The sequence below is a fragment of the Heterodontus francisci genome, chromosome 18 (genome assembly GCF_036365525.1).
Source record: "Heterodontus francisci isolate sHetFra1 chromosome 18, sHetFra1.hap1, whole genome shotgun sequence".
Classification (NCBI taxonomy): Eukaryota; Metazoa; Chordata; class Chondrichthyes; order Heterodontiformes; family Heterodontidae; genus Heterodontus; species Heterodontus francisci.
In genome coordinates, this window is record NC_090388.1 from 58323750 (window position 1) to 58333804 (window position 10055).

The following is a 10055-nucleotide window of genomic DNA, read 5'->3' on the forward strand; positions in this document are numbered from 1 at the left end:
TGTTCCACCAATCCCAGCGTGAAATCAGCTGGAAGTGAATGTAATCTTGCTTTGAGTTGCCTCTCTGCTTTGACTAGACCTCTGGCTGACTCACGGGAAATTGCCCTCTGGAAGTGAGCAGGTTTCCTAGTGGAGTAAAGAATCTGGTGGAAAACTTGCCAGTGGGGTTGTAATGAGGTTTGAGAATTAAAATACCCCAGTTGATTCATCACCGTATGGTACAGAATTGACACTGCATTATCTGAGGTACAAGCTAGCAGATGAGATTTTAAACTAAGGCCCAGTTTGCTTGTTCAGGTGGATGTGAAAGATCCCATGGTGTTTTTGAAAATTAGGATGTGCTCCTGGTATCCTATTAATATCCCCCCCCCCCCATCAAAAATCACCACAAAAGAAAGATTGCCAGGTAAATCATCTCATTTACCATTTGTAGGAATGAAAACAGAAACTTCTGGAAATGCCCAGCAGGTCAGGCAGCATCTGTGGAGAGAAAAACAAAGTTAACGTTTCAGGTTGATGACCTTTCACCAAAACTGGAAAAAGTTCGGGATGTAATGCGTTTTAAGCAAGTCCAGAGGTAGGGGGAGGGGGGAGGAAAGAACAAAAGGGAATGTTAATGATGGGATGGAAGGCAGGAGAGAGGTGTTCCACAAAGCAGTCACTCAATCTGCGTTTCGTCTCCCCAGTGTAGAAGCAGTGAATACAGTACACTAAATTGTAAAATGTACAAGTAAATCAGTGTTCCACCTGAAAGGAGTGTTTGGGTCCCTAGACGATGAAAATGGAGGTGCTAAAAGGGAAAGGTGTTGCATCTCCTCTGCTTGCACGGGAAGATGCTGTGGAAAGGGGAAGGGGTGTTGGGGCTGAATGAAGAGTGGACCAGGGTGGTGCAGAGGGAACAGTTACTTCTGAATACTGGGAGGGAAGGGTGGTACGGACAGTTGGGAAATGATAGAAATAAAAACAAGAAATGCTGGAAATACTCAGCAGGTCTGGCAGCATCTGTGGAGAGAGAAGCAGAGGTAACGTTTCAGGTCAGTGACCCTTCTTCAGAACTGACCTGAAATGTTAACTCTGCTTCTCTCTCCACAGATGCTGCCAGACCTGCTGAGTATTTCCAGCATTTCTTGTTTTTATTTCAGATTTCCAGCATCCGCAGTATTTTGCTTTTAATTTAGGGAAATGATAGAGGTGGTTTCCCTTTTCACTTCTCAACTGACTGAAGACTGTGTTTTTATTAGAATTGGTTCTAACCCTTGAGCAATTTAATGGTCAATAAACAGACAAATGGCAGGTTTTCTCATAGGTTTTAAGGAAGATAAATGTTAATTAAACAATACCCGAAAATATTCACAGTGTCATCCACTCACTCTCTCACTCTCTCATTCACAGTCACTCACTCACTCACTCACTCTCAGTCACTAAAAGATAGCATGCATTTAGATCCGATAGTGTTAACAAAGAGTTCGCTGTGAAACCTTGTTTTTTTCCCCGAGAGGAAGATTTAAAAACGGTGCAGGTCTGTTTTTCCTTTTTCCTGGTTCTCTGACATCAAGCTTGGGAAAGTTTCAGGTGGACAGATGCTTTGCTGCAGACTACTTTGGTTAAATTTCAAGTCACAGTTCAATGGCAGAAATCCTATTACAGTTGCTCAGGTAGGAAGTTTCAAGGTCACTTTTCGTCTCTGCCTCTAGGTAGTTTTAAGATGATATTCTGGCAGGGTCATTCTCCTTGTTGGGATGGGTCTTTCTTCCTTCTGGCTTCTGGCTTTCTGCACAGAAAATGTCTCTTATTCAAAACTCTTTATTGGCTTCATAACGTTGCATTGGGCAGAGTCACATTCAGATGTACATACTTCTGGAGCCAGGTTTTCATTCCTCGGTTTCAGAATCAGTGAAGTGCACCCTGTGGCACTCTGCTGCAAAACGATTTGCACAATCACATACATTATGTATGCTTTCCAGTTGGTAGCCAAATCAATGTGGGTCATTCTAGCACACCTCAGAGTGCACAGAGCAGGAGAGGCCTGGCAGCAAGCTACCTGCCCACCTTTTTAATAAGACTTGGCTTCAGTCAGGTATCCAAGTTTCTCTCCCATTGTGTTTCATAAATGGTGTTTGCTGGTGTGGCCAGTGTTAGACAATGGGTTTGGATGTTGCTTATCTCTATGCTATCTTGATAAAGTGGTGTTTTTCCACACCCATTATTTTGAGTTTGTGTCTGGAGTCTATATGTCTGCAAAGTCATTGTTAGCCCAACTTTTTGAAGAGGGGTTGTCATTAACATTGAATCATTCATTTACATTTCTAATGCTTTCTTTAGCACTTAACCAGACATGACAATTTGTTCAGGGTTCCAGCAGTTGCCATGTGTATTCACAGTACAGGACAGGTCACCTGACCTCTTACTCCATCTTGTTCATTTTATAGTTCATAATTTCTCCTTGCGTGAACGTGACAAGGGGAAGATGGGTTTGGTGGTGGTTTCATGCTGGAGGAAATGGTGAGGGGTAATCTGTTGAATGCAGAGGCTGGCAGGGTCAAAGGTGAGGGCAAAGGGAATTCTGTTGTAGTTCTGGAAGAAAAGGGAAAGGCTGAGAGTAGATGTGGAAAATGGGATGGAATCGGTTAAGGGCCCCCACCAAACATGGTGGAGGGTTATTCTCAGTTGTAGGAAAAGGAAGACATATCAGAAGCACTGTTACGGAAGGTGGCAGCTACTGGACAGATGAGACTGAGAAACTTAGAGAACGGAATAGAGTTCTTACAGGAAGCGGAATAGGTGGAAGTGCAGTTAGGGTAGCTGTGGGAGTCGTTGGGTTTCTAGCAGATATTTTTAGGGCTTTCGGATGGGATTGCTTGACATGGTTTTTTAATTAATGTGCTTCAAAAGTGAAATACCTTCAACATCCTGTAGACATATTGAGGTGCTATATAAATTCAAAGTCTTTCTTTTGATGCCTCTACCTCTCTTTGTCTTTCCCAAATCTAGCTCTGCCATCTATTAGCTGGTTGGCAGATCACTGATTCTGAAAGTGAGGGGAAAAGTTGCCTCAAAGAAACATAACGTTGCATTGGGCAGTCACATTCAGATGTACATACTTCTGGAGCCAGGTTTTCATTCCTCGGTTTCAGAATCAGTGAAGTGCACCCTGTGGCACTCTGCTGCAAAACTATTTGCACAATCACATACATTGTATATGCTTTCCAGTTGGTAGCCAAATCAATGTGGGTCATTCTAGCACACCTCAGAGTGCACAGAGCAGGAGAGGCCTGGCAGCAAGCTACCTGCCCACCTCTTTAATAAGAGATAGGTATGGGGAAGCTGGGGGTGGGGCCAGGGGGGGTTAAAAGGGAATTTCCTGAATGAGGAGGAAAAAGTTGGCTCAGCAAGATAGTTGTTTCCTTTGTTACTGTTGTTTCCCAGATTTATTTGCATTATAGTTCGGACTTGATACCTTGACTGTTTAATTGAGAGATGTAAGTGGATATAGGGCCTGAGCAGAACAATGATCTATAGTTATGCAGTCATGTAAATGACAAATTCGATCTCTGGAATGTTGCTGCCACAATTGTGGTCTGAACATTCAACCCATTACTATTCTCAAAACCATGCTGGAGCCCAGCATCAGTAAAATACACTTTATTATGTTCTTTGCAGCACATTCTCAAATTGAATAATGCATACCTGACATACTTGGCATTCATGGCCCTGGGGCTGATAACAATAAATGTGTACTTGTCTGCCTGTATTTTTTTTTAATTTAACCTGTTCTGGATAGCTGAATGGGCTGGTTATTTCTATCCCTGCAAAAATTGTGGATTTGATTGGACTACAAACAAGGTGCATGTAGGAACTTAAGTACAAAAGTAGGCCATTCAGCCCTTTAAACTTATTCCATCATTCAGTTAAATCGTGACTGATCTGTAGCTCAACTCTATTTACTTGCCTTTTGTTCTATGTCCCTTGATACCCTTACCTAACAAAAATTGATGAATCTCAGTTTTGAAATTTTCAACTGATTTAGCATCCACAGCCTGTTAGGGGACTGAATTCCAGATTTTCACTATCCTTTCTGTGGAACAAATGCGTCCTGATTTCACTGTAGCTGGTGCTACAGCCAAGTGGGTGATGGCGTGGCTTGTTCCCACTGTTCACCTCCCAACTGACCTCAGCAAGTGTTTGCTCCTAGTGTTTTAACCCCTTTGGTTTTATTTGTCAAATTAAGAGAGTGACAGGTTTTCCTATAGATTTAAAACAGAAAATTAACTATTTATTGAACAATATTCATTCCTGAAATGGTCGCAACCGCATTCACACACTCACGAATAGATAACTGGAGAGGAAAAGGGTAATTGGTTTGAAATGAGGTAGGTCATTGGGGTTCACTGTAAACCTGTTGAATTTTCTTGCAGGCCTGGGTGTTTGTAGTTTTATGGTGGTTAAAACTTCAGATTGGAGGCAGTGGTGACTTTCAGTTCTCTGCTGCAGCAAGTTGAAGTGTAGAATTTGCAGCCGGGCTCCTTCCTTGTTTTTTGCTGGGCTTTTTTTTCATAGCCCTTGCTTGGACTGCTTGTGATTTCTCTCTCGCTCTCTCTCACTCTCTCTCCAGAGAGAGAGTGCTACCTTTTAAGGTAAAAATCTCTTTCAGCCTATTTTAGGAGATGCATGGCCCCCTCCCCTGCTGTGACCACACAATGGACCAGGATGTGGCTACTTCACACCTTTGTTTCAGAAGAACCCATTCAATTCGGGAATGTTTTTTGATGGTTTCGGGATGGGTGTAATTGACATCCCTTAGCCTGGAATATATCCTTTGTCCTTGACAGTGAGACTGTTTGAATATACAGGCCAAGTCAGCTGACCTTTGGTCATTTTGCAGCATATTGTCCACTTTTTAAAGGAAAAGACAATTTTTTTAATAACTTCTGTTTGGTTCTGTATTTTCATCATGGCACTTCTCGTGAGCGTGATACTGTCCTACCACTAATTAAGATTACAGTCATTTGTTCTGGATTTCCCCACGAGAGAAAAGTTTCTCTGCATCTAGCCTATGGAATCCCTATATCATGTTAAGCATTTGAATTTGCCACCACTCAATGTTCAGTATGCTGAGACATAAAAACCAAGTTTATGTAACCTCTCATTGGTACATGAGGACATTGGTAGGGTGTTGAATGAATACTTCACATCTGTCTTCACTCAAGAGAATGAGGATGTAGATATGGAACTCAGAGAGAGAGACTGTGAGGTTCTTGAGCAAATTGTCATAGGGCGTGACAAGGTATTGGAGGTTTTGGAAGGCTTAAAAGTGGCCAAATCTCCAGGTCCGGACGATTTGTGTCCTAGGATGCTGTGGGAGGCGAGGGTGGAAGTTGCAGGGGCTGTGACCCTAAATTTTTAATTTCTCTTTGGCCACGGGGGAGGTGCCAGAGGACTGGAGAACAGCTAATGTGGTCCCACTATTTAAGAAAGGTTGTAGAGATAAGCCAAAGAACTATAGACCAGTGAGTCTCACGTCAGTGGTCGGGAAACTATTGGAAAAAATTCTGAAGGAGAGAATCTATCTCCACTTGGAGAGGCAAAATTTGATTAGGAATAGTCAGCATGGCTTTGTCAGAGGGAGGTCATGCCTAACAAATTTGATTGAATTTTTTGAGCATGCGACCAGGTGTGTAGATGAGGGTTATGCAGTTGATGTAGTTTACATGGATTTCAGCAAAGCCTTTGACAAGGTCCCACATGGGAGACTTATCAAGAAAGCAAATGCACATGGGATGCAGGGTAACTTGATAAGGTGGATTCAAAATTGGTTTAGCTGTTGGAAACAGAGAGTGATGACAGGCGGTTGCTTTAGTGACTGGAAGCCAGTGTCCAGTGGCGTACCACAGGGATCTGTGCCGGGTCCCCTATTGTTTGTCATTTATATAAACGACATAGATGACTATGTGGGGGGTAGGATCAGTAAGTTTGCGGATGACACAAAGATTGGCTGAGTGGTTAACAGTGAGGTTGAGTGTCTTGGGTTACAGGAAGATATAGACGGGATGGTCAAATGGGCAGAAAAGTGGCAGATGGAATTTAACCCTGAAAAGTGTGAGGTGATGCACTTTGGAAGGAGTAATGTGACACGAAAGTATTCAATGAATGGCCTGACACTGGGAAGTTCTGAGGAACAAAGGAACCTTGGCGTGTTTGTCCATAGATCTCTGAAGGCAGAAGGGCAGGTTAATAGGGTGGTGAAAAAGTCATATGGGACACTTGCTTTTATCAATCGAGGCATAGATTACAAAAGCAGGGAGGTCATGTTGGAGTTGTACAGGATTTTGGTAAGGCCACAGCTGGAGTACTGTGTGCAATTCTGGTCGCCACATTATAGGAAGGATGTGATTGCACTGGAGAGGGTGCAGAGGCGATTCACCAGGATGGTGCCTGGGATGGAACATTTAAGCTATGAAGGGAGGTTAGATAGGCTTGGGTTGTTTTCGCTGGAGCAGAGAAGACTGAGGGGTGACCTGATCGAGGTGTACAAGATTATGAGGGGCATGGACAGGGTGGATAGGGAGCAGCTGTTCACCTTAGTTGAAGGGTCAGTTACGAGGGGACACAAGTTTAAGGTGAGGGGCAGGAGGTTTAAGGGGGATTTGAGGAAGAACTTTTTTACCCAGAGGGTGGTGACAGTCTGGAATGCCCTGCCTGGGAGGGTGATAGAGGCAGGTTACCTCATATCCTGTAAAAAGTACCTGGATGAGCACTTGGCATGTCATAACATTCAAGGCTATGGGCCAAGTGCTGGCAAATGGGATTAGGTAGACAGGTCAGGTGTTTTTAATGCATCGGTGCAGACTCGATGGGCCGAAGGGCCTCTTCTGCACTGTATTATTCTGTGATTTTGGGATTCTCAGAATTTAGCCCTTTAAAACTTGGTATCATTCTGGTGAATCAGGGCTGCCCTCCTTCCAAGACCAGTATGTCTTCCCTGATATGCAGTGCCCAAAATTGTACACAGTATTCTAGATGAGGTCTGACCAAGGCTGTATACAGCTGAGGTATCACTTCTGCACTTTTGTATGTCATCCCTCTTGACATAAAGGCCAACATTCCATTAGCTTTTTTGATGGCTGTTTTGTACCTGTCCAAAGCTTTTTGTGTATGTGGACATCTATATCTATTTGTCACCATCACTTGTCTCTTACCATTAAGAAAATATTCTGAATTATATTTCTTAGATCTAAAGTGGATGACCACACATATCCCTTCACTGAACCCCAGCTGTTATAGTTTTGCCCACTCGCATAATCTATGTCCCTCTGTAACGTCCTACTCCAGTGTACAAAATTTACTATTTCACCGAATGCATTGACTTGTAGAGTGTACAGCCTGTGCCATGTGGGAACTCCAGGATCTTCCGTGTCCTGGATAATCCTATGGGCAGGAAATGTTGTCGCTTGTAACAGCTTGAGCTCCAGGTTTGAACAGCAGCTGGCGCCACTCAGGTGCATCCATGAAGCTGAGAGCTTCATGGATAGCACATTTTTAGACGTGGTCACCCCCGCAGTTTAAGAGTATGCAGGCAAGAGGGAATGGGTGGCCACCAGGCAGTCAAAGAAAAACAGGCAGGTAGTGCAGGAGTCCCAAGTGCATCTCACTCTCCAGTCAGTATTCAGTTCTGAATACTGATGAAAGTGATGGTTTATGTGTGGAGTGCAGCCAGAGCCAAGTCCATATGATGTTGTGGCCATAACAGAGATCTGGCTCAAAGAAGGGCAGGACTGGCTATTAAATATTCCTGGATACAAGGTGTTCAGGAGAGATAGGAAAGGGGGAGCAGTTGCAGGATTGATTAAGGAGAACATTGCAGTACTGGAGAGAGAAGATGACACAGTGGGGTCAAGGACAGAATCTATTTGACTGGAGCTAAAGAACAAAAAAGGTGCAATTACATTGCCCCGTGTAGTCTGTAGACCACCAACTATGGAAAAATGTAGAGGAACAAATTGCAAGGAAATTACAGAGAGATGTAAGAATTATAAAGTAGTTATAATAGGGGGCTTTAATTATCCAATATGGACTAGGATAGTGATAGTGTAAAGGGCAGAGAGGGGCGAGAGTTCCTAGAGTGTGTTCAGTAAAATTTTCTACAGCAGTATGTTTCCAGTACAACAAGAAAGGAGACACTGCTAGACTTGGTTCTTAGGAATGAGGTAGGCCAAGTAGATCAAGGGTCAGTAGGGGAACATTTAGGGGATAGTGATCATTGTATCATAAGGTTTAGGTTGGCTATGGAAAAGGGCAAGGAACAATCCAGAGTAAGAATAATTAACTAGGAGAAGGCCAACCTCAGTGGGGTAAGGATGGATCTGGGCCAGATAAATTGGAATCAAAGGTTGGCAGATAAGATGGTAACTAAACAATGGGCTGCCTTTAAAGAGGAGACATTTCGGGCACAGTCAAGGTATATTCCCACGAAGGGGAAAGATAGGGCAAATGAATTCAGAGCTCCTTGCATGATGAAAGAGATAGAGATTAAGATGATGTAGATGATGAAGAAAAAGTGTGCTTATGACAGATGTCAGGTGGACATACAACCGAGAACCAGGCTGAATATAGAAAGTTCAGAGGGAAAGTGAAAAAGCAAATGAGAAGGAAAGAGAGAGTATGAAAAGAGACAGGCAGCTTATATAAAAGGGAATCCAAAAGTCTTCTATAGGCATATAAATCGTGAAAGGGTGGTAAAAGGAGGACTGGGGCCGATGAGAGACTATAAAGGGAATTTACACATGGAGGCAGGAGCATAGCTGAGGTATTAAATGAATACTTTGCATCTGTCTTTACCAAGGAAGATGATGCTGCACAGGTCAACGTGAAGAAAATTCAGACACTTGAAGGGTTTGAAATTGATAAGGCGCCAGGACCAGATGAGATGCATCCAAGGATACTGAGGTTAGAGAGTAGAAATTGTGGAAGCACTGGCCATAATTTTCCAGTCTTCCTTAGACTCAGGGGTGGTGCCAGAGGATTGGAGAATCGCTAATGTTGCACCCTTGTTCAAAAGAGGGTGTAAAGATAAGCCCAGCAACTACAGGCCAGTAGGTTTAACCTCGGTGGTGAGCAAGCTTCTTGAAACAATAATTCTGGACAAAATAGTCACTTGGGCAAATGCGGGTTAAGGAAAGCCAGCATGGATTTGTTAAGGGAAAATTGTGTTTAAGTAACTTGCTGGAAAGTTTTTTGATGAGGGTAGTGCTGTTGATGTGGTGTACATGGACTACCAAAAGGCATTTGGTAAAGTTCCACACAACAGACTTGTGAGCAAAGTTATAGCTCAGGGAATAAAAGGGATAGTAGCAACATGGATACGAAATTGGCTGAGTGACAGGAAATAGAGTGTAGTGGTTAATAGATGTTTTTCGGGATGGAGGACGGTTTGTAGTGGAGTTCCCCAGGGGTTAGCGTTCGGACCCTTGTTGATCCTGATGTATATTAATGACCTAGACCTTGGTGTACAGGGTGCAATTTCAAAATTTGTGGATGATACGAAACTTGGAAGCATTGTGAGGAGGATGGTGTAGAACTTCAAAAAGGATGTAGGCATGTTGGTGGAAAAGGCAGACAAGTGGCAGATGAAATTTAATGCAGAGAAGTGTGAAGTGATTCATTTTGGTAGGAAGAATGCGGAGACACAATACCAAATAAAGGGTACAATTCTAAAGGGGCTGGAGGAGCAGAGGGACCTGGATGTATATGTGCATAAGTCATTGTAGGTGGCAGAACAGGTTGAGAGAGCATCCTAGGTTTTATTAATAGGGGCTTAGAGTATAAAAAAAAGGAAGTTATGTTAAACTTGTATAAAACACTGGTTCGGCCTCAACTGGAGTATTGTGTCCGGTGCTGGGCGCTACACTTTAGGAAAGATGTGATGGCATTAGAGAGAGTGAAGAAAAGATTCAAGGGAATTAAGTTCTTCATCCTTGGAACCAGTTAAGTGGATAGATTGGAGAAGCTGGGACTGTTTTTCTTGGAGAAGAGAAGGTTGAGAGGAGAATTGTTAGTGG

General features: G+C 43.2%; 1 protein-coding gene across 2 annotated transcripts in view; it reads left to right on the plus strand.

The window, feature by feature from the left end:
• Positions 1-10055, plus strand: part of atxn10 (ataxin 10) — a 350575-nt gene that overhangs the window by 230138 nt on the left and 110382 nt on the right. The gene's annotated exons all lie outside the window — the stretch shown is intronic.